Below are 21112 nucleotides of genomic sequence, written 5' to 3' on the forward strand. Positions count from 1 at the left end.
TGCTACTGTAGCAGGTTCGAATCCTGCCTCAGGCATGGATGTGTATGATGTTCTTAGGTTAGTTAGGTTTAAGTAGTTCTAAGTCTAGGGGACTGATGACAGATGTTAAGTCGCATCTCTGAACAGTCAAAGGACTGTGTCTGTGATTCAATATTCACAGTCGAGGTCTATCTTCAGGTGTTCTGGGAACCGGGGTGATGCAAAACTTTTTTTGATGTGTGTATTTCATTTTATTCACGTTGTACTTTCACACACACACATGTTTCGACACTGTTGGATGATCATCAGTGAGATGTTTAATTTTTGTTCCACATTTGGTTGTGTATACCTAAGCACTGCGTCGGCACTTCTTTTACAATTCTTGTTCAGAGAAGATGTTACTAAAATTTTATTTGATATTTTCACGAATGACTCTGTCGTTGTCACATGCATATAGTTTTCGTAATCATGTTATCAGCTTCAGTGGAGTCAAATGCCGAATATCGAAAATGACTGATATTTTTAAGAAAATAATAGGTTCAAATGGCTCTAAGCACTATGGGACTTAACTTCTGAGGTCATTAGTCCGCTAGAACTTAGAACTACTTAAACCTAACTGACCTAAGGACATCACACACATCCATGCCCGAGGCAGGATTCGAACTTGCGACCGTAGCGGTCGTGCGGTTCCAGACTGTAGCGTCTAGAACCGCTCGGCCACGAATCGTTCACTTCGTGTCTCTGAGCTACTTTTATTGCTTAACACACAGAGCTCTAACTTGCCTTGCAGGGTGGTGAGCCACACTCGGATCGATTCCACGCCGTGCATTAACGACAGTTGTTGGCTCGATACACAGGCAACCCAAGTGTAGCTGTCAGGTGGTTTTCCACGTTTCATCTACTGCTGGGCTTATCCACAAACTCTGCCCCAGAAAATACGATACACGAACAGTCGAGCGGTCTGAGGCGCTGCAGTCATGGACTGTGCGTCTGGTCCCGGCGGAGGTTCGAGTCCTTCCTCGGGCATGGGTGTGTGTGTTTGTCCTTAGGATAATTTAGGTTAAGTAGCGTGTAAGCTTAGGGACTGATGACCTTAGCAGTTAAGTTCCATAAAATTTCACACACATTTGAACATTTGAACACAAACAATGAAAATACGCTGATACACAGAACACAAAAATGTGTGTGAATTCCTGATGGGCCAAACTGCTGAGGGCATCGGTCCCTAGACTTACACACTACTGAAACTAACTGATGTTAACAACAACACACACACCCATGGCCGAGGGAGGACTCGAACCTCTGACGGGAGGGGCTGCTCAGTCCGTGACATGGAGCCTCAAACCACGCGGCCACTCCGCGCCGGACACAGAACACAGTTTACACAACTCCTCCCCTTTGTCTGTCTGACGACTGTGGCTACGGTAACGGTATCTGGCCACAAAGTTGTGAAATCACGAGGAACAGAGGAATGCTAGGAAGAGCGTTCAGGTCCAGCTTTCAGTGCGACACGTATAGCGCAAAACATGCACAATGGCAAATCATCAACGGAAGTAGTATAGCTTTAACCTGGCTCGGACAGCCAAATGTGGTATTTCCTTGGTTTCCCGAATTACGCCGGACGAAGTAGGTGTGAGGCTTTAAGCAACTGCCGATCCCTTTGAGTCTTCGCTAATGCCAGTCTGTCATCCACGGTCTTACGAAGCAAATTTCTCAATATGTGTTTTTTGTCTTCAATGTCTCGTTATCAACTCCTCGTCTCCCGCAAAAAAGACATAATTAAGACAGAGCTAGAAATTCCACTAACATTATCAGTTACCAGCGTACTGCGTTTCTAGGAAATTCCTCTCTGTTCGCAGGGCTGCAAAGAAATTGTGAAACATTAAAAGTCTTCCTCTGGCATTTGTTTGACAGCTGCATTTTTTATTATAATTCCAGAACTACAATATTTCTGTATTTTTGAGAATTTACTGTCGAAAAGTTTTAAATAAATATTCTTCTTTAACTCCTTTTACTTTAGTGTGGTGAAAAACACGTATCTTTAACGACCCTAGTGAGAATGTCTTAGGGACAGGAGAGTTAAAATTTTCTTCAAAAATATAAAAATTGAACTTAATCGCACGTTTACAAGTGGTTCTTCTTGAAACACCCTGTGTACTAACGGCCTTCGCAAACAAAAATTTTTTCTGCCAGCAGAACAGGAGCAGGAGTAATGACATCAAATTAAAAAAAAAGTAGAACCCAGAGATTGGTTTAACAACGGTGCTACTTACCATTTTTCACATGGGCAGTTAACTGCTGGAGATGAAGAGAGTGATAAGCTCAGAAGGTATCTGGAGTTTTATCTCCTGTAATCTGTCACTCACCTAATCAGCACCGTAAAACAAGCTAACACCACAGGAAAACGAATATTCGTTCTTTGCATAAAGCAACTCACCAGGAAATAACGAATAAGTGATTCAATGGTTTAAACCTCTATCATCAAGTGAATGTGTCTGAATTAACACGACAGTGTGACAACTGGAGATATTTTTACATTTGCATTCATTTTCGTTCATCTTTTCAATCAATGACCTCGTTCGCCCCTGGTAGGTGAGTGGTCAGCGCGACAGACTGTCAATCCTAAGGGCCCGGGTTCGATTCCCGGCTGGGTCGGAGATCTTCTCTGCCCAGGGACTGGGTGTTGTGTTGTCCTAATCATCATCATTTCATCCCCATCGACGCGCAAGTCGCCGAAGTGGCGTCAAATCGAAAGACTTGCACCAGGCGATCGGTCTACCCGACGGGAGGCCCTCGTCACACGACATTTCATTTTTCATCAATGACCTCCACAAATCCTTGAGCCGCGTACTAAAACAGTGTACCCTTTTTGTCTTCTTCTGCCACACTGTGCCACACGTTAGCCCAAAGACGTTAACATAATACGTATGTGTTGCATTAATTCACATAAATCCGCCTGATGGTGGAGCTTTAAACTTTTGAAATGCGTAGTATAAATAAAATGAATTGGACTGGTTACAGTAAACTTCTTGTTTCAGTCGGTATCTATGACAGACACGGTAGGGTCTAACATACAAAAAAAATGGTTCAAATGACTCTGAGCACTATGGGACTTAACTTCTGAGGTCATCAGTCCCCTGGAACTTAGAACTACTTAAACCTAACTAATCTAAGGACATCACACACATCCATGCCCGAGGCAGGATTCAAACCTGCAACCGTAGCGGTCGCGCGGTTCCAGACTGTAGCGCCTAGAACCGCTCGGCCACCTCGGCTGGCTAGTCTAACCTAAAATATTCTCATTTAAAAATAAACAAAGACTGAGAAAATAATGGCCAACGAATGTTCTTTGAAAATCTTCCGAAATATTGATTTATTTTATTATCATTTTTGCAAAAAATGAAACGAACTATCCAGACGAGTCAATATAAATGTGATACAGATTGCATGATGATGTAACTTTCAAAAACTAACCTTAGCGTTAGTGTTACCTCAACATCGTGGCCATTAGTAACGGAGACTTAGCGGAGTACAGCAAAAAATTTGTTGCGGCCTTCTTTTAACAGACCGCTGGGTCATTTCCCTGAAGGGGCTTAGGAAATAGTTAGAAAAATATTCTGAAAGGGCGCACGGGGACCTTAACCTCCTTCCTCTCGAAAATACGTTCTGTATCTCAAACAATAAGACGCCTAACTTAGAGCCTAACTTTTGGACAAAATTAGCAACAATCTGATGAAATACTGGAGCCTACACTGAAGGAACTAATGGCGACGAAATTTGAGATGAACGCGTTAGTGGCGAAGGTGTTTTGCAAAAAGCACGGCCTTGTCATTGCTGTTTATTCTGGCTAGAGTGCCGCGACGCGCGATGGGCGAGAGGCGCCAAATCAGTGTTTTGCGCGTTTCCTTAGCGAGGCGGGGGCGTACAATCTACATAAAACCCGAGCAGCGGCGGGCAGCGCGCGCGCCCTCGCCACGGCGCGCCGGTCACCGCTTTCTGATTTACTGTCTTAGCGGGGGTCTGCGTCACACCGCTGCCCTGCGCCAACAATTAATACTGCAATTTGTGGAAGTAGGAAGTATACGGCTCCTCTCTTAATTGATGAAAGGGTCGCAACAAGAAAGAGTGTGGTTTTTTCAAGGCCGCAGAGGCCGGGGGAAGGGGCGCTGGCCAGCGCCACCAACTTGCCCGTTGCCTGCCCACATGAATTTTAGTTAAAGACAGAGTTTGGTCCGCCCGCCTGCTTTTTCGTCGGTGTGCGTGCCTAGCTCACTCCTAATTAATTTCCGCCGTTAATCATAGCGTGCCAGATCCTGTCGGACGCGTTGCATTATACTGAGGCGGCTCGAGGGTCCAAGTGCGATGCTTGCAAGTGTGTTATGAGAACGCGTGACCAGTAGCCCCGAAGATTACCATCCATCATTATCCCAGCCATTCGCGTCAGCGCGTCAAGAGCCTTCAATTAATCTTTTATCAAACACTGCGTGCGTGTAATTAGTTAAACGATATACCATTTCCGCTGGGCCCAGGAATTTCTACTCGTTTCCTGCTTCTTACTATTGAAAGACGTACCGTGCACTACAACACGGCTGCTACCTTCGATGCGTTTGGACAGTTCACATACTATATATCTCCAGAGAAGCAGTACATAGACTAAAGTCTAGTTTTACGTGTTCATTTGTACAATTTTACTTTTATATTTCCTTGAACAGGGATTGAGCATTTCACATTAAGGTAAAATCACTGAATGCTGTAACAGTTACAAAATGTGTTTTCTTTAGCTAAATAAATGAAAAATATTTATATGCTTTTTAATTTACTTTCCATTATAGCTATAAATAAAGCGATCTCTTGCATGACAGAGTATACTTAACCTAAGTTCCTTTCGTTTTTTCTTCAAAATTAGACAGATTGTGGAATGCTATAATTTACAAATCAAACGAGATTAACTAATTGTGCCTCTGTCACTGGTAACGTCACCACAATTTTAAAATTTCACACCTTTATGAAGTGATTTTCAAAATATCGCATTTCAGCCATCATAATTATTTTCAACTACATATTAATTCTGTCTCTAATTATTTACATGTCGACGCGACGCTGCAACCCAAATATTACTTCCATCTTGCGCGTTTAGCGTGGAAATTAACTTTATGTGCATTTTGCATAAAAAGGATTCCTCAAGACATGCGAATAGATGGAAGATAAATGTTGTTAATTTAGTCTGTGACCACGCCCACTATTGAAATGTCATGTATGAACAATAAAAGCCTCCTACAAACACCTATTTCTATAGTTCCCCTGAAGAAAAAGTTACATGCATGAACTTAATGTTATTAGAAATTAGTAAAAAGCAATGTATTCACATTTATAGCAAATGTGAGTCGTGACTGATTTTTCACAGACAGCAATTCTTCTGAAATATTCCTGGAATGACTAATAAAAGATGTATTTACGTATGTCCATGTGGTCTCCTCTTAGTATTAATTTATGGTATACATTTTATTACATTAAATTCTATCATTGAGTGGCCAGGTAAACATTATGACTTCTTACTGCCGCATACCAAGCGATTGATCACAGACTAATCTATTATCTCCATTCCACCCTCATTCATTATATGCTGTATGTCCTAAGGATTACTGTTGTTCGCTATTCACGCTCAGGAGTATACATTTTAACAAACTCTTGATGCGCGTAATGCTTTCCATGTCGTATGCCTCTTAACGCGAAATGTACACATAAATCAATTCAAAAGAAACACCATGTTTAGTGTAGCAGCCATCCCAGGCATACTGCAGAAGAACTGACTTATTTAAATTTCGTCGGAAAAGAATTGCAGTTAATATTTATTGTAAAGGAAGCGCCCTCGAATGGACAGCTATTGACATATGGGTAAGAAATAAAATGGTTGCTTAAAGGTATAATTCGATACATTCTTAAAATCCTCATACAAAACGGTCTGAAGTAATTGCGTCATTACTTTATTACAGTAATTCAAAGGCAGGCATGTCTAATCATCAGAATGACTATTTCTTTTATTAATGATCGTCTTCAGATCTGGCGCCACAAGGAGCAGTTTGTCAGCAGTGGCATAAAAGACGTTATGTCAACAGCACATTGCAAAAACTACAGCTTGTGTCGTGAGATCTGAAGATGATATGCTTGCCGTACCGAAGTCCCTAATCATTAATAAAAGAAGTAGTGATGCAGACGGCGTATGTTCAAGTATTTAACAACTGAGTTCATTGTTCCTGATATATAGCGACAATTACTGTTTATCCAGTCAGTTGTATCATTCCTTTTAGTCTTCAGAGTAGTGGCTAACAGATAATTTAGTAGATTCGCGAACTTCTAAGCACATCCTAAAAACTGAAAGTATACATTTCGTGCTAAATAATCATCTTAAAAGATATATTATTCCTTTAAACAACGACGTTGACTTGCAAAACAATAGGACCTACATGTTATAAATGTTGCGTAATTATATGTCTATGCATCATCAAATTGTTATTTGATGTTACTTAATTATTGTTTAATGTTACTGGTCCCATTATAGTTTTTACCACTACACAATTCAATACATATATTTAAAACCGCAGATAACAAATCATGTGTTGCACACGACTGTAGGTATTAGAATGGTATGAATATTTTTTCTTTTTACGTGTGATATAATTTTAATTACCCAATATTACAGTTAAAAATTTAATAAATTCTCCCAAAAGGATCACTTCAACGTTTCTTACTGTTTATGATGTGCTCAGTGCTTCGTCCCAGTAGACAGCTGGGTAGTTGCTTTTACCGAGAGAAGTCACTGGCGAGAAGGACGTATGGTGTCGTTACCACAGTATCTTTTAATATTTTCGCACAATTAAATAATTTAATTTAAACGTTTTAATATGGAGACTAATACTTCGACAAAAACTAACAACAGCAATTATTAGTATTTTTTGTCTTAAGCTCTCTTTAAATTAAGAGTATCTTCCACTGGCCAAGTTTCGTTCTGTTAACAAAGCATCTTCGGTGGTCAGTCTGTAAATATAGCATACGTAAAACGTTTCTATAGTCTGCTATTTATGGATTAAAACAATTTTGCTTTTTTGATTCGGTATACAATTTACTAACGATGTTTCCACATTTTTTTTTTACATATTCTGAAGTTTAAAGCTTTTTGATAATTGTAAACGGTGTTTGAAGTCGAGAAATCGTGGTTGCACTTCCACAGTTCTATGAATTATCGGCTTTTATGCTGCTGCAGAAGACAGCCGTACAAAAAAAGTAGCATTAAAACACACATATTAAAAAATAGCATTAGACTGGTAGCCAAAAAATACATTCTTATTCGATCTACCTCTCCATTCTAAGCAATGTACCACAAAACCATATTAAAGGAATTTTTATGTGAATGCTCTGTCGAAATTTCTTCAGTTGCTATTGACAGTCTTATTTGACTTGGTTAAAGTTTCTGTAGCTATTCTTTGTCCGAGCTAATACAAAGCAGGAGTTTTCAATATTTCATGCACAGAGAATGATTCCATGGTGCTAGAAATTTAAAAAGCTTCTCCGCACATAAACTTGCTGGTGCACTAATTTCTGTCCAATATCACACTCGAATTTATTTCGTGTTTTGTGTGTCACATTATCGGACAATTTCAGAATACGAAAAAATACTTACGTTGTTGCAATCCGGAGTAAATCCAGTCGACAAGTAACGATATTCTTTCAGTCGGAGAAATGGGGCTGACTTCCGGTCAAATTTGTAATTCATTTCTATTATTTATATAATTCGCCTGATGTAAATCCGAGGCCCCGTTTGGTGCCTCATTCTGCTTTAAATTCCACTTTACAGACGGAATATTATTTGATTTTCCGTTTAAACTTCTTGAATTTTATACTTGTGTATAGAAGCAATTGCCAGCATAACGAGCATAGAGCCACTATTATTTTAGGGTGATGCTCTCAAATGTGGAATGTGTTCTCATTTATCTGTTACGTTATAGAAATTTATGAGCTGAGACACAGAGATCCGTGCGGAATTTATTCTGAATTATTCGAGAGAAAGTGGGTCAAATGCGGATACATTCTTTAAGAACATTTCAAAAAAAGGCCTGAAAAGAAGACGAGGTAACTGTGAACGAATGCAGTGTTCTTTAATTGCTTCCATGGCTCAGGAGAGCCATTTTATGGCGCACAGACTGTAGCGCTTGCAAGGATGCGCCAAACACCAAACTTTGATTACATTTCAGTTGGGACTCTACCGGACGGCGATAAAATTGAATAGCCCTGCAGGGAAGTCCCTTTACTGTAGGGGTTCGGAAGAGTGTGTTATGAGACAACTTGAAACACAAATGATTCTTGTCACACAACTTCGCTGCAACATCAGACAGAGGAGGGAGTAGCGTTGTATTCGAAACACTACCGAAAGAAGAAGAATTTTTAACAGTTCAATATGAGAAGTAAATGGCGAAGCAAGAAGAATCTGTGGTTGGTTCTTGATAGTGGTGATACAATTTAATGAATCAAGAGATAAATGAATAATCATATTTATTAGTAAACTTATGATAGAATCACAATTTTTCTAACATTTCCGAACGCTTCCCTGGACAGCGCAGGTCGAAATTACACCGTCTGATAAAAACAGTCGCAAATATTTAACGTAATAGGTATATAAAAAGTGGAGTCACTCTAAGAAATGACCACGTTAGGAAATATGCATTAGCAACGTTTCGCTCCCAGAAGACTATAAAAGAAATTCCAACGGGACAAATGAAACCGTCATTCCGATACTCCGAAGCTGAGTTCGGGTTATTTGTAACTTTGTTAATGTTGCAATCCTTCCTTGTAGAATAATCCTTACGGAGTGTAGTTCAGTTTTGTCACACCTTCCAACGATCGTATGCACGATACATCATTATGATGTGGAAGGAGTTAATTTACAGTCTATTTGACATTTTCTATATTTCATTAACAATGATCTCTGAACGTTTATACGTAAGTGGATCTTACACAAAAAAGGAAAAATTAGTAAGAGAGGGAAGTGTGTGAATTTTCTTCTCTATTTTGTTTACAAATATTTAAAGAAATATCCTTCTATAAAATAGAGCCACTTATTCAGGGGAAACCTTTGCAAGCTCAGTTTCACATTTGGTACTGCTGTGTGACGAGAATTTTTTGTTATTATGTAAGTAGACAAGAATATTTCTAGCAGAATTATTCACCCATTTTTAGCTTATCCTATGCTCAAAGGTAAGTAAAAAAGATAATTTTTACTTCTAATAATAACTGACATCATCATTCGTAGTGAAATATAGTGGATCATTCTATACAAATTTTATGAGCCACGAGACTGTAGTTCATAATCCTTGAAAGGTTCATTGAATATAAAGGTGGAGGAGCACTGCATATTATTCTCACTTCATTTCGGAGGTGTAATGACAGCTTTCATTCTTAAAGATAACTGACACTAGAATGTAGCTGTATGAGACATTATGGAATGATAACAAAAAAAAAAAACGTTAATTTACTCATCAGTTACTTTCTGAGCGATCAAATAACATAAGGTGCAGAAGTAGCTCAACTGGATTGTCTTAGGCGCTTTAATTTTGAAATAGTCTTCTTCTTTTTATTCTTCTTCTTTTGAAGTCAACCTGTATATAGGTCGTCAACAATTTTCGATCTCCATTTTACCCTATCTTACGCAACTCTCTTCAGTTCATAGTGTTTCAAATCTTCTTATGCTGCATCATCTACTCAAGTCATTTTTTCTTATAGTAATTACACAATGAATGGACAGTATATGTTTACGTGTCCAACCCATGGGCCCCTCTATTCCTCGATAGTCCTCCACAACGATTTTTGCTGTCCTATGTTGTTGACGACTCCCTCAATGGCCGTTCTGTCTGTTCATTCATTCTTTCGGACTCTTCTAAAATATCAGGCCTCAAAAACCTAAATTCATTTACGTTGTGGTTCACCTACTGTCCATGTCTCCGAGCCATATAGGACAACACTCGAAATGAAAGTTTTCACATACACTTTTACTGGTGCTTAAACCAATATTTTTCGATTTCAGTTGCTTGTTATTGTTGTTGGATGCTGATATAGAGTGTATAGATTGTGTAACTCTGCATTTAATCTCGTGGCGTGTTCTACCAGTCTCTGCTACTCTTCTTTCCAGGTACTCACAGCTAATGAATGGTTTCAGATTCGCGCCGTCCAAATGTACGCTTGCTGTTATTGGAACATTATATATACAAGGATTTCAGTTTTGTCCATATCTATTTTCATACTATTTCTTTTTGAAAATACTTAGTTCATGCATTCTGTTATCTTTTGGAAAAATTATAAAACTTGTTCTACTGGTATGAATTATTAGAAACTTTGCTGAGCAGTCTATTTAAAAAGAACTTGTTCACTGTGTAAGAGTGTTTTCCCGGCGACTGTTCATGATTCTAACACAGTGTTTTCATTGTTTTAGTCTCCGACATTTAGTAAAACACGGAACCTGTTCTGAAATTAAAATCTTCACTGTGTAATTAGAAAATTGTACTGCCCCCTCATGTCACCGGTAGACAACGGAGTAAAGAATTATTTAGCTGTAAACAAAGAGACAGTAGATAGTTCCTGTGAGTTTGTTTCAGTGGAGGTTATACTTGACAACCGGAACAAATTAATAATTGCTTCCTTTTACCGACCCCCGAGTCCGATAATAAAGTTTGCTGAACAGTTCAAAGAAAACTTGAGTCTCTTATCAAATAGGTGTCACACACATACGGTTATAGTCGGTGGTGGCTTCGTATTAAACGCTTCCTCCGAAAATTATTTTGAGCAATTAGCTCAGGCGCCCACGCGAAGTGTAAATGGTTGCGAAAATGTACTCGACCTCTTTGCAAGAAATAATCCTGAACCAATACGGAGCATCACGACGGATACAGGAATTAGTGACCACAAGGTTGTCCCAGCGAGACTGAATTCCGTAGGATCCAAATCAAGAGAAAAACTAAATCTATTTAAAAAAGCTGTAAAATTCGCTTGACTCCTTCCAAACTAAATATGCAAGCACACACCAGATGTGGTTTAAATTGAAAGAAACAGTATCGACGGCAAATGAGAAATTTCTACTAAATAAATTTAGAAAAGGAAAAATTGCTACTCTCCATTCAGAGGAGAAGTTGAAACGCAGACAGACACAAGAAAAAGACTGCCATACATGTTGAGCTGTCGGCCGAAAGGCCTTTTCCAAAGTATACAACACTCACACATTCGCGCAAGTACAACTTACACACACATATGATCACTATCTCTGGGCACTGAGGCCACCTTCAGTGGCCAGAGACAGTGGTCATGTGTGTGTTAGTTGTACTTGCGTGAATGTGTGTTGTCTCTTTAGAAGATCTTCCGGCCGAAAGCTCAACATGTATGGGAGTCTTTTTGATGAGTCTGTCTGCAACTCAAAATTTCCTCAATACGGTGAATAATAATCTTTCCTCATTATAATATTGTCGTTATTCCCTACTGGATCTACCACTGCTTGATTTTAATTAATAAGATATGGAACTGATCTCCCATGATACACAAAACAGGCCAAAACTCTGTTGCAGAAGCAATGAAAAACGGATGCCAAGTTTAAAAGGACCTAAAATCTCAAAGCTTGGCGATGTACACTCCTGGAAATTGAAATAAGAACACCGTGAATTCATCGTCCCAGGAAGGGGAAACTTTATTGACACATTCCTGGGGTCAGCTACATCACATGATCACACTGACAGAACCACAGGCACATAGACACAGGCAACAGAGCATGCACAATGTCGGCACTAGTACAGTGTATATCCACCTTTCGCAGCAATGCAGGCTGCTATTCTCCCATGGAGACGATCGTAGAGATGCTGGATGTAGTCCTGTGGAACGGCTTGCAATGCCATTTCCACCTGGCGCCTCAGTTGGACCAGCGTTCGTGCTGGACGTGCAGACCGCGTGAGACGACGCATCATCCAGTCCCAAACATGCTCAATGGGGGACAGATCCGGAGATCTTGCTCGCCAGGGTAGTTGACTTACACCTTCTAGAGCACGTTGGGTGGCACGGGATACATGCGGACGTGCATTGTCCTGTTGGAACAGCAAGTTCCCTTGCCGGTCTAGGAATGGTAGAACGATGGGTTCGATGACGGTTTGGATGTACCGTGCACTATTCAGTGTCCCCTCGACGATCACCAGTGGTGTACGGCCAGTGTAGGGGATCGCTCCCCACACCATGATGCCGGGTGTTGGCTCTGTGTGCCTCGGTCGTATGCAGTTCTGATTGTGGCGCTCACCTGCATGGCGCCAAACACGCATACGACCATCATTGGCACCAAGGCAGAAGCGACTCTCATCGCTGAAGACGACACGTCTCCATTCGTCCCTCCATTCACGCCTGTCGCGACACCACTGGAGGCGGGCTGCACGATGTTGGGGCGTGAGCGGAAGACGGCCTAACGGTGTGCAGGACCATAGCCCAGATTCATGGAGATGGTTGCGAATGGTCCTCGCCGATACCCCAGGAGCAACAGTGTCCCTAATTTGCTGGGAAGTGGCGGTGCGGTCCCCTACGGCACTGCGTAGGATCCTACGGTCTTGGCGTGCATCCGTGCGTTGCTGCGGTCCGGTCCCAGGTCGACGGGCACGTGCACCTTCCGCCGACCACTGGCGACAACATCGATGTACTGTGGAGACCTCACGCCCCACGTGTTGAGCAATTCGGCGGTACGTCCACCCGGCCTCCCGCATGCCCACTATACGCCCTCGCTCAAAGTCCGTCAACTGCACATACGGTTCACGTCCACGCTGTCGCGGCATGCTACCAGTGTTAAAGACTGCGATGGAGCTCCGTATGCCACGGCAAACTGGCTGACACTGACGGCGGCGGTGCACAAATGCTGCGCAGCTAGCGCCATTCGACGGCCAACACCGCGGTTCCTGGTGTGTCCGCTGTGCCGTGCGTGTGATCATTGCCTGTACAGCCCTCTCGCAGTGTCCGGAGCAAGTATGGTGGGTCTGACACACCGGTGTCAATGTGTTCTTTTTTCCATTTCCAGGAGTGTATTATTGAAGCTCGAAAGTGAGTGTGGACTTCAATGCGATATGCTTTTATCCCGAACCGTTCTTAGACTAACCTGTCGTCACCTAACCTAACCCTACCCTTAACCTGATAACGAAACTGTTTCTCGAAATCTTGGAGAAAATCCGAAGAGATTCTTGTTGTCCAGAAATTACACCAGCGGCAAGACACTGTCCATAATCTCACTTATTGATAACAATGGTAATTTTGCTAATTATAGTGTCACTTAATATGCTTTTCTGACATTCCTCCACCAAAGAACACGAAGAAAGTATTCCAGAACTGAATCAATAAAAGCTGCCAACATGAGCAAGTTTTAAGTAGGTATCCCAGGAGTAGCGAAGCAGCTTAAATCACTTAATAAAGGCAAGTCTTCCGCACCAGATTGTGTACCAGTTCGCCTACTTTCATCACAGTATGCTGATATAGTAGCCCCATACTTAGCAATCATATGTAACGGCTCTCTCGACAAATCACACCTAAAGACTGAAAAGTTTCGCAAGTCACACAGATACCACACAGATCATTATGAAAAAAAGTAGAAATAACCCGCTGAATTATAGACCCATATCACTGATGTCGATTTGCAGTATCATTTTAGAATGTACACTGTGTTGGAACACAATGAATTACTTCGAAGAAAATGATTTATTGACATATAGTCAGCGCGGACTCAAGAAATATCATTCTTGTGAAACACAACAAGCTTTTTATTCACACGAATTAATGAGTACTTTCGACAGGGAATCTCGAATTGATTCCATATTTCTAGATTTCCAGAAGCATTTTGACACCATTCCTCACAAACGACTTCTAATCTGGAGTATCGGCTCAGTTGTGCGAGTGGATTCGGATTTCTTGTCAGAAAGGTCACATTTCGTAGTGATCGACGAAAGTTATTGAGTGAAACAGAAATGATATCTGCTGTTCCTCCAGGAAGTTTTACAAGCTCTCTGCTGTTCCTAATCCATAAAAACCGTTTAGCAGACACTCTGAGTAGCCGTCTTAGATCGTTTGCAGATGATGTTGTCCTTTACAGTCTAGTAAAGTTATCAGAAGATAAAAAATACTTACAAAAGTCAAGATATGGGTATTGTGCGAAATGTGACAGTCAACTTTAAATAATGAAAAGTGTGATGTCATCCGCACGAGTACTAAAAGGAATCCGTTAAATTTAGGTTGCACGATAAATTACAAAATATAAAGATGTCAATACATTTAAGTTCATAGATACTACAACTACGAACAACTTAAAGTGGAACGATCACGGGCAAAATGTTGTGGGGAAAGCTTGTCAGTCCTGTTCTGGAATACTCCTACGAGGTACGGGATCCATACTAAGTAAGATTGACGGAGGACATCGAAAACGTTCAAAGAAAGTCAGCTTGTGTTGCATTATCGCGAAATAGGAGAGAGAGTGTCACATATACGGTAGGCGAGTTGGGGTGGCATTCACGAAAACGAAGGCGTTTTCCTTTGCGTCGAGATATTTTCAGGAAATTTCGAACGCCAACTTTCTACTTTGAATGTTAAAATATTTTCCTGACTAGAACCTACATAGCAATAAAATAGCAGAAATTAGAGCTTGCTAGGAGGGATTTAAGTGTCAGTTTTTCCCTCGCTATTTGAGAGTGGAACGCTTGAGAAATAGTCTGAAGGTGTTTAGACGAACTTCCAGCCAGGTACTGAAGGATAAATTGCAGAGCACGCATGTAGATGTAGTGTGGAATGTCGTTATTGTTGTAGTCTTCAGTCTGAAGACTGGTTTGCTGCAGCTCTCCGTGCTGGTCTACCCAGTGGAAGCCTCTTCACCTCTGCATAACTACTCCAACCTACATCCGGTTAAATCCGCTTACTGTAGGCAAGACTGGGTCGCCGTCAGCAATTTTTACCCACCACACTGTCCTCCATTACCGAAATTACACTTTCTCAGTGCGCCGGTCTGTGCCCCATCAACCGACCTCCTATCTTGACCAAGTTGCGTCATAAATATCTTTTCTTCCCATTTCTCATCAGTACTTCCTCATTAATTATGCGATCTACCCATCTAATCTTTTTCATTCTTCTGTAGTAGCATATTTCTGAAGCTTCTTACATGAACTGCTTATCATCCACGTTTCACTTATGTAGAAGGCTACGCTACAGAGAAATACCTACAGAAAACAGTTCATACATGCTCATATTTGATATTAATAGCTTTGTCACTTGTCAGGAATGCTTATCTTGCTATTATCAGGTTGCAGTTTATATCCTCTCTACTTCGCCCACCAGTTATTTTGCTGCCCAAATAGCAAAATGCATCTATTACTGTCAGAGTCTCTTAGTAAATTTCCTCTGCATTGTGTAACTGAATTCAGCTAAGTTCGGAAACCTTGTTTTACTTTTGCGCGGCCTTGTGCCTTTATCTTTAGGCGCAGATAAATTTGAATGTTGCATTCACCTCTCTGTAGATACGCCTCCGCAAGTGTGTTTTCTTTGTTGAACTGAGTATCCTTAGGTAGTCAACTTCTGCAGCAATTGCAAAATATCTACATCTTCATCTACATGGATACTCTGTAAATCACACGTAAGTGGCCGGCAGAGGTTCATCGATGAACCTTCAGAATAATATCTTTGGGTTCTGTACGATATTACGCTACGCCTGTGTTTGTATCTCTCCAGAAGATTGTATGGTGTACGGTGTGCACGCATATAATTAAGTAGACACTGCATAAGGTGACGGAGGATACAAACAAATCTCGTTAGTTCATCAGTAGAACTATTTTTTACCACCAGTTACTGCAAATTTGCTGAAGCGTGATTGTAAATAAAATTCCTTGCACCTGACGATTTCATAGTGTACATGAAAATAATTTCTTGTGACAACTATTTTTATCTGAACAGTTTTCGCTTATTACATTACAGATAATTCACACTGTGTAAAATTAAGTTATACATTCAGTGATAAATATGCCGCTATGAATGTGAGCAAAGGGAAACTATTTCTGTTCGTGACTGCGCTAACATGCATGGCTTGTGGGTAGATTCAGAGCGGAATTCTGAATTCTAGCCTTTCACTGAGCCGGACTGTGTAACTGCTTTCACGAACTTCATGTAACTGTCTAATGGCTTTTATATGGAGTCTTGATCGAATGTCTGCACGTCAATGACCATCTGTGATGACACAAAAGGTAGATTGGGCTCCTACTAATGTGAAGTTGATAAACTAACCGAACTGAAGCGCCTGGAAAAACACAAATATCTGCATATATAACGAGCAAAATCTTCCAGAACACTCAACGTGGGAAATAAAACAGACTTTCCTTCGTTTATTGTAACTATAATAACATACGACAGATTAAATAAAATTTCTAAAAAAAGTATGTAAGAAAACAGCGAACACTACTTCATTTTGAATAATTTTGAAATTAAACATCTCTGTAACAAGCGACAGATACGAAATGAAATTACAACAGAAATTCGTAACTCATGGCATTTATATTGGGGCAGGTGTTTGCATTAGAAGTAAGTAGATATTTTGTTTTTGACTTATGCTCTAATAGTTACAAGAATGTGCTAAACGACCATATTTTTGTTGACTACCTTTTAGTGCGACGATAATACTAAGATCGTGCACTTTAAAGAAGATGCTTCGTAATGAGCAAAACCGCCGTGAGAATGCTTACAGTTGCCTCTCATAATATGAAATGCCATTTCCTGTATATACCATACACCAAAAATTACAGGGAAGCACAGTGTGCATCGGATTCAACAGCAAGGCCCTGACTAATTTCTCATTTTCGTCTCGACCGATGCTTTGTAAGTTCCACAACCTGTATCATTCATTTTGCGCCAAAAATTATCGATGGAGTAGGTTCATTTTTTTTACATGGCAGTATTCTATTTTTTCAGGATTTTCAAATTTGACCGTAGCATTGGTTATACAGAACAAATGCTCGTTAGCCTGTGACTACATTATCAAGCAGCTTAATAGCATCTGCGTTAAATCTGATTACAATAACTTTTTAATAAGAATCAAAAATGTGTACACTATCCTACCTAAGCGATAAAAGTATATGAGTAAATTCACGAATGCTACTACTACCTGTATGTGAAATAAAACCGCTGTTAACTAAACCGTTAGTTTCCTCAACAATGTACAACAGGTTGTTCGAAAAGTTGTTTATGAGTCTTTAACTGATTCAAATAGCTCCAAGCACTATGGGACTTAACATCTGAGGTCATCAGTCCCCTAGACTTAGAGCTACTTAAACCTAACTAACCTAAGGACAGCACACACATCCATGCCCGAGGCAGGTTTCGAACCTGCGACCGTAGCAGCAGCGCCGTTCCGGACTGAAGCGCCTAGAACCTCTCGGCCACAGGAGCCGGCAGTCTTTAACTGAAGACTATGGAAAACGATTAGGTGTCAGTTAGTGAGTGGTTCATGCCATCTGTTACACCACGTGGCATGGATCTCGATGACCGATTTTGGTCTGATGAGACATGGTCCCATCTTGGTGGATACGTAATACGCTCCAGCCTGAAATTTATTGTAGTCTTATAGAAAGATCCCGAGTAGAGTATTTTCAGATAAGGAATATATGGTCAGAAACGAGTATTTCCGATGTTACGAGGTCTTGAGCGAGTAATGTTTGTGAGGCGAGGGTTTGTCGAAGTGTTTATGTCTCTGCATCGAAGGAGATGGTGCTATTTTGAAAAAAAAATACAATCTTGTGTGATGATTCGCGATGGAACTTTGCCCATGGGGTTACTTTAAGACGATGGAGTACGAAATCTCAGAAGGAACTGAAGAAGAGTGGCTTAACTTCACTCATCACTGTAATGCGTGCATACTGATGGAAATTCGTTTCTTCGACCACCTGCTATGAGCTTAAGTACCACTGGTCATAGCTAGACAGTGAAGCTACCAGGTTCTAGCTTGATCACAAGAGCCGGCCGTGGTGGCCGAGCGGTTCTAGGCGCTACAGTCTGGAACCGCGCGACCGCTACAGTCGCAGGCTCGAATCCTGCCTCGGGCATGGATGTGTGTGGTGTCCTTAGGTTAGTTAGGTTTAAGTAGTTGTAAGTTCTAGGGGACTGATGACCTCAGAAGTTAAGTCCCATAGTGCTCAGAGCCATTTGATTTTTTGATCACAAGAATGAACAATCGGGAATGGGGCTGCGACCCCCAAGCTTGTCGCAAAAAATGATATAATATAAACAATAAAGTATATATGCACGAATTCTAGGTCCGAGAACATCAGCCAGGGACCACAAATAAAGTTCTTCATCGAAAGCAATAGTGAAGATCTTGGGAGTCCTATATTGCTATTAGTTTGGCAGACTTTATTTAACGCGCACATAGTATGTTCAAATTTTGTGAGTTCACGACACCAGTTGTAGCGATCAGAAATTTTTATTGAACTTATATAATAAATGTCTCGCAGTAAATGCCAACAAAAAAGTTGATATTTCACTATTAAAAAGCAATCTTTCATGTGAAAATCAGCCGCATCGGTGCAAAGTTCAAAATGTTCAAATGTGTGTGAATTCCTAAGGGACCAAAGTGCTGAGGTCATCGGTCAGTAGACTTACACTCTACTTAGAGTAACTTAAACTATCTTATGCTAAGAACAACACACACACCCATGCCCGAGGGAGGACTCGAACCTCCGGCGGGAGGGACCGCGCAATCCTTGACATGGCGCTTAAGACCGCGCGGCCACTCCGCGCGGCTCGGTGAAAAGTCTGATATTCGGTAATTATCCGTTTATTAGGCTTCAGTTGAAAATAGGTGTCTCCTACTTTCTCATTTCTCCTGGGGGAAAAATGTACACCAAAAATGCGACGTTTTCCATAAGCTGCCGCTATGAAATGTCGTAAGGTTGTTAGAGGGGAACACAGAAGGCCAGCGTGGTTTGTGTAATCTGGCGCTCCCTTGGCAGCACCCACTCTGTATGGGCCGCGCATAGGCGCACAATAATTTGCTCGTATTGCAAGAAACAGCGCTGTAGTGGAGCCGGCGCCAGCGGCGGCGGGAGGAGATAAGCGAGATTCCAGCATGCCCATCAACAGATTTCCGTAATTAAGTGCTGCGAGAGCAACAATGCACCGGGGCGCAAGGCGGGGTCCCGCGGCGTCTTACAAACCGAATAATTTACTGCGCTTAATAATGGCAAGGATTGTGCTTAATATTCGAGTGAAGTTCACTTGCTGCCTCGGAGGGCGCCTGCACCGTCTGTTTCGTGCTTGAACGCAGACGTTCTAATAGCGCGCAGCGCACGCAGCCGAGTCTTACCACTGGCATTGTCCGTGATACCTACGGCAAACAAATTGAAATAAAACATTTCCTCGTCTCGTTCTGTATCTACATAAATTCTCGGCAAGCTGCTGTAGAATGAATAGGGTAGGACTGCTTGGTGTAATTCAAACTGCGTACATATCCCTGCGGTGAGTGTAACAAGATTTGAGTGTTCCAAGCCGTCACACTGAATACGTTGATTACAGATACCGGTGAACGTGAAATGCGAGGCGCCATTTTATCTTTGAGCACTAAAATATTAGTTAGTTAAAATACAGGGTGATCAAAAAGTCAGTATAAATTTAAAAACTTACTAAACCACGGAATAATGTAGATAGAGAGGTAAAAATTGACACACATGCTTGGAATGACATGGGGTTTTATTAGAATAAAAAAAAGAACAAACAAAGTATTGCTATACGCATGAAAGATCTCTTGCGCGCGTCGTTTGGTGATGATCGTGTGCTCAGCCGCAACTTTCGTCATGCTTGGCCTCCCAGGTCCTCAGACCTCAGTCCGTGCGATTATTGGCTTTGGGGTTACCTGAAGTCGAAAGTGTATCGTGATCGACCGACATCTCTAGGGATGATGAAAGACAACATCCGACGCCAATACCTCACCATAACTCCGGACATGCTTTACAGTGCTGTTCACAACATTATTCCTCGACTACAGCGATTGTTGAGGAATGATGGTGGACATATTGAGCATTTCCTGTAAAGAACATCATCTTTGCTTTGTCTTACTTTGTTATGCTAATTATTCCTATTCTGATCAGATGAAGCGCTACCTGTCGGACATTTTTTTGAACGTTTGTATTTTTTTGGTTCTAATAAAACCCCATGTCATTCCAAGCATGTGTGTCAATTTGTACCTCTCTATCTACATTATTCCGTGATTTATTCAGTTTTCAAATTTATACTGACTTTTTGATCACCCGGTATTTATCGCTTACAACCGGCGATTTATATTGATGATTTTACGAATATTGGCACCGCCTGGATGTGCTACGGGACAACCGTATATCAATGAGGTACTTTGTCATAACTGTGGTACCAACGTTCGATACCACACTTGTTAGGAGTTGCAGTTATCGACCGCGATTAGTATTGTTGGACCCGCTAACGCCGCTGCGCGGCTTGTATCAAGTTTCTAGCGAGCTCTCGTCTACTCGTGCTCGAGGCTTCAAGTTGTAAAGTAGCATAGACTTCAGCTGATAGGAAGCAACCTCTAACAAGGCGCTTAGTAACGTATGGCCTACGTGAGGCCTCAATAGCTATCTGTCTAAAATTATATGTATGCAGCCAAGAAAAATCCAGTACAACCACTTACGTACAATATATATCATTTTTTACCAACGACTTCTAATTATTTTAGTCGTTGCAGATCCAGTCAATGCAGCCAGCACCTTATCGACGTTAATGACAAACCTGATGTGATTTATATGTTATCATGTATTTACCATTAGCCACCAGTCAACAACGGCGACGACTCGTTCATCGTCATCATAACAATAACGAGAGAAGAAAACCATACCATTTCAACTCTTCCAGAAGATGACAGAACATCTTACTGAGGATGATGAGAACAATCATGGGAAGGGTTATCACGGTTTAGCGTACCGTCGACGCAGGCGTCATTAGAGACCGAGCACAAGCTTAGGTAGCGCGAATAGGGAATTTTGTTGTTATAGGTACAGAACACTAAAAAAAATAAATAATAATGGTTCAAATGGCTCTGAGCACT

This window comes from Schistocerca cancellata, chromosome 4 (genome assembly GCF_023864275.1).
Source record: "Schistocerca cancellata isolate TAMUIC-IGC-003103 chromosome 4, iqSchCanc2.1, whole genome shotgun sequence".
In the NCBI taxonomy this organism is placed as follows: Eukaryota; Metazoa; Arthropoda; class Insecta; order Orthoptera; family Acrididae; genus Schistocerca; species Schistocerca cancellata.